Raw genomic sequence first — 7,529 nt, forward strand, 5'->3', positions numbered from 1 at the left:
TTATCCAAGCACACTAATGAAGGTTGTTGTTGTGTGTGTGTGTTGTGTGGTGTGTGTGTGTGTGTGTGTGGTGTTGTGTGTGTGTGTGTGTGTGTGTGTTGTGTGTGTGTGTGTGTGTGTGTGTGTGTGTGTGTGTGTGTGTGTGTGTGTGTGTGTGTGTGTGTGTGTGTGTGTGTGTGTGCCTAGGTGATGGTCAGGTTGACTTTGAGGAGTTTTGTGACGATATTGGGACCCAAACTGCTGTCGTCTGAGACCAGAGAAGTTCCTTGGAAGCACCATCGATAACATCTTCTGGCAGGTAGGAACATATACTTCTTTCTTCTTTCTGTCTTTCTCCCTCCTCTCTTCCTCTCTCCTCTCCTCTCGTCCCCTCTCCTCTCTTCCCCACTCCTCTCTTCCTCTCCCCTCTCTTCTTTTCCTCTCCTCTCTTTCTCTCTCTTCTCCTCTCCTCTCCTCTCTTCTCTTCTCTTCTCTTCTCTCCTTTCTTCTCTTCTCCGCTCCTTCTTCTTGCTTTCCTCTTCTCCCTCCCTCGGTGAGGTTATTCTACAGTCAGGACACGTGCTAGATATTGGCTTACAGACACACACAAACAAACACACACACACAAAGATACAGACCCCCTACCTTTTCCTCTCGTCCCATGATGATGGAGTAAAGGATTTTTGTACTTCAAAGAAAAGAGACATGCCGGTGTGTGTGTGTTCCTGGGAGGGTATGCACAGGCTTCAAAGTAAAAAGACGAGAACGGTCTCTACTTCAGAGAGAAGACGGGCTTTCAGGAGAGGGTTCTGTTTGGAGTGGAGACCTGATGCATTTTTGATGTTCTCCTGATCAGAAAAAAATATGTGTTTTGGGGGAACTCAAGCTAAGTTCAACTGAAGTAATTATAGCTCAGTGGTTTTTGCTGCAAAGACTCCCCAGGGGCTCTTCTCAATCCAAACCTGCTTCTCTTAGGATATAACGGGTAGAGAGAAAGAGAGAGAAGACAAAACAAGGAACTGATTGACAGGCGGAGACAGAAACCCACACACACAGAGAAAAGGGGGCATAGCGAGAGAATGGTAAAATAGAAGAGAAAGGGAGTAAAATAGAGAGAATGGTAATATAGAAGAGAAAGGGAGTAAAATAGAGAGAATGGTAATATAGAAGAGAAAGGGAGTAAAATAGAGAGAATGGTAATATAGAAGAGAAAGGGAATAACAGATTCCCATAAGTGATTCATGATGGTGGCAGACAGTCCGTGTCTCTGGGGGGGATTTAAAAACTCACCTCAACAGGATACAATGAGTTATATATATATATATATATATATATATATAGAGAGAGAGAGAGACGAGAGTCGAGAGAGAGAGAGAGAGAGAGAGAGAGAAGAGAGAGAGAGAGAGAGGAGAGAGAGAGAGAGAGAGAGGGAGAAGAGAGAGAGAGAGAGAGAGAGAGAGAGAGAGAGAGAGAGAGAGGAGAGAGAGAGAGAGAGGAGGAGAGAGAGAGAGGAGGAGAGAGAGAGAGAGAGGAGAGAGAGAGAGATGAGGAAGAGAGAGAGAGAGAGAGAGAGAGGGAGAGAGAGAGAAGAGGAGGAGAGAGAGAAAGAGAGAGTGAGAGAGAGAGAGGTAGTGTAAAGAGTAAGTGAGTAGCACACCGTTGTGGGCTCTAATGAGAGTCATTATGGATGTTTTAACTCAGATAATATCATCTGGGTGGAGATGACAAATGGTGTGTGTGTGGCTCCAAACTGTGAGTTTTGTGCCTAGGGTAAATTGCTGTCTCTTCGAAATATTAATCTTGGTGCATTCATCTCCTCAGTGCTCATTGCCCAGGTAGTTGTTTGTTCCTTGAATACCCGGAAGACTGAATGGACCAGATTTCTATACTGCTGTGTTACATGAGAAGACTGAAGGATCCCAGAGTCTTCTGGATACTGCTGTTTAATCCCTGCTGGGAGAGACTGAATGGAATCCCAGAGTCCTTCTGATATTGCTGTTTAATCCCTGCCTGGAGAGACTGATGGATCACAGATCCTTCTATATTGCTGATATTAATCTTGATGAGGACTGAGGGATCCAGAGTCCTTCTGATACCTGCTGTTTAATCCCTGCCTGGAGAGACTGAATGGAATCCACAGATCCTTCTGATATCTTGGTGTTAATCCCTGACTGGGAGGACTGAGTGGAATCCAGAGTCCTTCTGTTATATTGCTGTTTAATCTCCTGATGAGAGACTGAATAGGAATCCAGAGGTCCTTGATATGAACTGCTGTTTAATCCCGAGACTGGAGAGGCTGAGTGGAATCCCAGAGTCCTTTACTGATATGCTGTTTTTAATCCCTGACTGGAGAGACTGAATGGAATATCCCAGAGTCCTTCTGATATTGCTGTTTAATCCATGACGGTGTCAGTATTGCCCGAGATACTGTCCTGTTGAGGTTGCCAGGTTTCTGACGAGAAGTGTGACATAGAATTTAAGATTGAAAAATGGAGCAATCTTTTTCGCGGCAGCAAAACAACCACGAGCTAAAACACTAAAACAATAAGAATAAAGAGCTCGCGATCAGTGTGTGTGGTGTGTGTGAACTGTGTGCTGTGGGTGTGTGTAGTTGGCACATCGGCCATTAGAGGCAACACTTGGGGTTGATATTTGCATAATAAACCGTCCCCGAAGATAGAAAACTAAAAGCAGAAGAATCTGACGCTGGTTAAAAATCACTGTCTAGAAGCAACAGATAGTTGGCCCGTATTCACAGAGCGTCTCAGAGTTGGTTCATCTGTCTATAGAATCGTATTATCATTGGCAGTGATTACAATGCTATCCTAGAATCTAACATCCTACTCTAAGATGTGTAATATGGGGCTGGGTACTTGTCGATCCGAGACAAGCAGCGTGGAGAAAGCGGAGAGTGGACTTCACAAGGTTACAGAAGCGTGGATGGGCACTTTGAACGCCCTCCCTCTAACCTTCTGTTCTGATTCTTTAAGGATAATACGCCGTGAGTTATCAGTTGGAGAGCTGAAGTAGTCGAATGAAGGACAGCGAGTGAAGATCTATCTGGCTGTGATTGAATGTGTCTGGCAACCATCAGTCTGTCAACTTTTATTGCTTTACAACACACAGACGCACGAGCCACGCACGAGCAACGCACACACACCAACACACACCACAACACCACACACACACACAACACAACACCCACAACACACCACACACACACCATATATGGTCTAGTCGTGTGACACTACGCTACATCACGCTGGGAGGGGTTGACTGATCGAAGAAAGGCTCTGAACAGGTCTCCGCATCTCTCTTCCAATTTAGTGTGTGTGTTGGTGTGTTGTGTGTGTGTGTGTGGTGTGTGTGTGTGTGTGTGTGTGTGGTGTGTGTGTGTGTGTGTGTGTGGTGTGTGTGTGTGTGTGTGTGTGTGTGGTGTGTGTGTGTGTGTGTGGTTTGTGCGCGTGGTTAAACAGGTTGTTTGGCTTTGAAATGACAGAAGACAGACGACAGACAGACAGACAGACAGAAGACAGACAGAAGACAGACTGTGTGTGGAGACATCAAGCAGAGAGAAAACAGACAATACCAGCCTCTCTCTGCCCTCATCTGACTGACACTGTCTGTACATTAAAATGTTGTATAAACCCAACATGTAAAGTGTTGGTCCCGTTTCATGAGCTGAAATAAAAGATCGCAGAAATGTTCCATAAGCACAAAAAAGCGTATTTCTCTTAAATGTTGCGTACAAATTTGTTTACATCCCTGTTTGTGAGCATTTCTCCTTTGCCAAGATAATCCATCCACCTGACAGGTGTGGCATATCAAGAAGCTGATTAAACGGCATGATTATTACACAGGTGCACCTTGTGCTGGGGGCAATGAAAGGCCACTCTAAAATGCCACAGATGTCTCAAATTTTGAAGGAACGTGCAATTGGTATGTTGACTACAGGAATGTCTACCAGAGCTGTTTCCAGATCATTTAATGTTCATTTCTCTACCATAAGCCGCCTCCAGCGTCATTGTAGAGAAATGGGCAGTACGTCCAGCCGGCCTCACAACCGCAGACCACATATATGGCGTTGTGTGGGCGAGCGGTTTGCTGATGTCAATGTTGTGAACGGAGTGCCCCATGGTGGTGGTGGGGTAATGGTATGGGCAGGCATAAGCTACGGACAAAGTACACAATTGCATTTCATCGATAGCAATTTGAATGCACAGAGATACCGTGACAAAATCCTGAGGCCCATTGTTGTGCCTTTCATCTCATCACCTCATGTTTCAGCATGATAATGCATGGCCCCATGTCGCAAGGATCTGTTCACAATTCCTGGAAGCTGAAAATGTCCCAGTTCTTTCATGGCCTGCATACTCACCATGTCACCCATTGAGCATGTTTGGGATGCTCTGGATCGACGTGTACGACAATGTGTTCGAGTTCCCACCAATATCCAGCAACTTCACACAGCCATTGAAGAGGAGTGGGACAATATTCCACAGGCCACAATCAACAGCCTGATCAACTCTATGCGAAGGTGATGTGTCGCGCTGAATGAGGCAAATGGTGGTCACACCAGATACTGACTGGTTTTCTGATCCACACCCCTAACTTTTTTTTTTATGTAACTGTGACCAACAGATGCATATCTGTATTCCCAGTCATGTGAAATCCATAGATTAGGACCTAATGAATATATTTCATATTTTTTTGTTCAATACAGATGGCTACATCCAAATATTGTTTGCTTGCCATCTCTAGCGGTGATGACAGCAGTCTGTTTACTCCAGTTCCAGGAAGCTTGTTATTGTAGTTGGAAGGAAGTGTTGTGTTGTACAACTGAGACTGTGTAGAGTGAGTCTGTATGCTGAGTGTTTTGTTCAGACTGGCCCTGCCTGACCCTTGACCCCTGACGTCACTTATTGATTGGAAATGATTGATTTCATCTTCACTGATTATTGACCCCATCTTCATATCTCATTTAAACCGTTCACCCCCGCTAATATGGATGTCTTATCAATCAATCACATGTATTTTATAAAGCCCTTTTTACATCAGCATTTGTCACAAAGTCCTTTACAGATACCCAGCCTAAAACCTCAATGAGCAAAGCAATGCAGATGCAGGCTCCTCATCGACCCTGTGGGTGGGAGGGTGTGGAATCATTCTATTCCCTCCTTGGGATGTTGTTTCATTTTGTATTATTCAGTGGTGTGTGTGTGTGTGTGTGTGTGGTGTGTGTGTGTGTGTGTGTGTGTGTGTGGTGTGTGTGTGTGTGTGTGTGTGTGTGTGTGTTGTGTGTGTGTGTGTGTGTGTGTGTGTGTGTGTGTGTGTGTGTGTGTGTGTGTTGTGTGTGTGTGGTGGAGATAATTGAGGTGTAAATCACTAGAGAGGTGAAACGTGCGGAGATTGAATAATAGAGACTTTTCTGTTTTTGTCTCAACACACACACCACACACAAACCACACTACACACATACAACATACAACATCACACACGAGCCCAAACACACACCCCATCACAACACACACACAAGACACACACACCAGGCAGCACACAGAGAGCACACACACACAGACACACCACACAACACACAACACACCACACAACAACACACACACACACACCACAAAGAAACACACACCACAGACAACGGACACAAACAACCACCACACAACAACAAACCCACACAAGAACACACATCACAGAGACACACACAAAAGACACACACAACAGAGAACAAGAGACACCAACACAACCAACAACACACCACACAAAACACACCACACAACCCACACACACACCACATGCAGAGAATCACACAACACGCTACACTGTAAATCAGACCAAATGAGACAAACTTTTAGGTATCCTAATGTCTATGTGTGTGTGTGATAGATGGAACATCTGTTATTCAAGGACACTCGGTAATGGCGTCTCCATTCTGCTATAATACACTGGCAGGACGTCGATAATTGCAAGTGGGGAGATATCATTGATTGTGTTGCGTCCCATATAGAACCTTTTCAATATAAATACACTACTTTTGCCCATTGAGTGAATAGGGTGCATTTGGGAGCAACCTGTGTGTGTGTGATTGAAGACAGACAGGATATTGATAGAGTGATAACAGAGAGAGACAGACAGGATATTGGATAGAGAGAGACAGGAATAGAGTGATAACAGAGAGACAGACAGGATAGAGTGATAACGAGCAGAGACAGACAGAGTAGAGTGATAACAGCAGAGAGACAGACAATATAGAGTGATAACAGCAGAGAGACAGACAGGATAGAGTGATAACAGTAGAGAGACAGACAGGATATAGTGTAACAGAGAGAGAAGACAGGATAGTGTATAACAGCAGAGAGACAGACAGGAATAGAGTGATAAGAGCAGAGAGAAGCAGGATAGGTGATAAAGCAGAGAGACAGACAGGATAGAGTGATAACAGCAGAGAGGACAGACAGGATAGAGTGATAAGAAGAGGAGACAGACAGATAGAGTGATAACAGCAGAGAGACAGACAGGATAGAGTGTAAAGCAGAGACAGACAGGATAGAGTGATAACAGCAGAGAGAACAGAAGGATAGAGTGATAACAGCAAGAAGCAGACGTGGACATCAGTGGATACAGCAGACAAAGACAGCAGTGATGGAGTGATAAGCAGAGAGAAGACAGATGAGTGATAACAGCAGAGACAGACAGGGATAGAGTGTAACCAGAAGAGACAAAGAAGACAGATAGATATAGAGTGATAACAGAGAGACAGACAGGATAGAGTGTGATAACAGCAGAGAGACAGCAAGGATAAGTGATAAAGCAGAGGAGAACGGACAGAGAATAGAGTGATAACGAGCAGAGAGAAGGGAGATAAGGATAGAGTTGAATAAAGCAGAGCAGACAGGTTGAATAGAGTGATAACAGTAGCGAGTATAACAGGAGGATAGAGAGGTAGGTAGTAACAACAGGCAGAGACGACAGGATTAGAGTGATTAGTTACAGCAGAGCAGTGGGGACGGATAGACAATGGATATGAGTGATAAAACAGAGGAGGAGACGAGAGGATAGGTGAGTAACAAGTATTAACTTGGTATTCTTGGATCCTTATGCAGTTTTTTCATTTTTTTTTTTTATCTGTCTAAATTTTTTATCTGTCTATTTTTATTTCTTTCCACAATCATGATAGTAATTAAATGATTCTTTGTTCTTTCTTTTGTCATCAAAACAGTTTCCCTTTGAAGGCTGGCAAGAATAGATAGACTGTAGAATGATCAACAATTGATCAATGTTTTGTAGCAAAGAGAAAAAGTATAGACACGATGGAGGAATCACATTCCATTTAAATATTTAATCGTCAATTCATAATTACTTAATCAATTTCTCTTATTTAAAAAAAAAATTGTACAATTGAATCTTAATAACCTGGGCAAATTGATCGGCCTCCCCTCACGTTCCCAGTATGGGAATTTATTTTAATAAACTGCCTTTCAAATGAAAGAGCCAGAACCTCAAGGGAGACTAGGGGCAAAAGAGATTAAACAAGGAAA

At 43.8% G+C, this 7,529-nt stretch overlaps 1 pseudogene; it reads left to right on the forward strand.

Moving 5' to 3' along the window:
* Positions 1-7,529, forward strand: part of LOC111964441 (calcium-binding protein 8-like) — a 55,658-nt pseudogene that overhangs the window by 38,906 nt on the left and 9,223 nt on the right.

Source organism: Salvelinus sp. IW2-2015, linkage group LG5 (genome assembly GCF_002910315.2).
Source record: "Salvelinus sp. IW2-2015 linkage group LG5, ASM291031v2, whole genome shotgun sequence".
Taxonomy (NCBI): Eukaryota; Metazoa; Chordata; class Actinopteri; order Salmoniformes; family Salmonidae; genus Salvelinus; species Salvelinus sp. IW2-2015.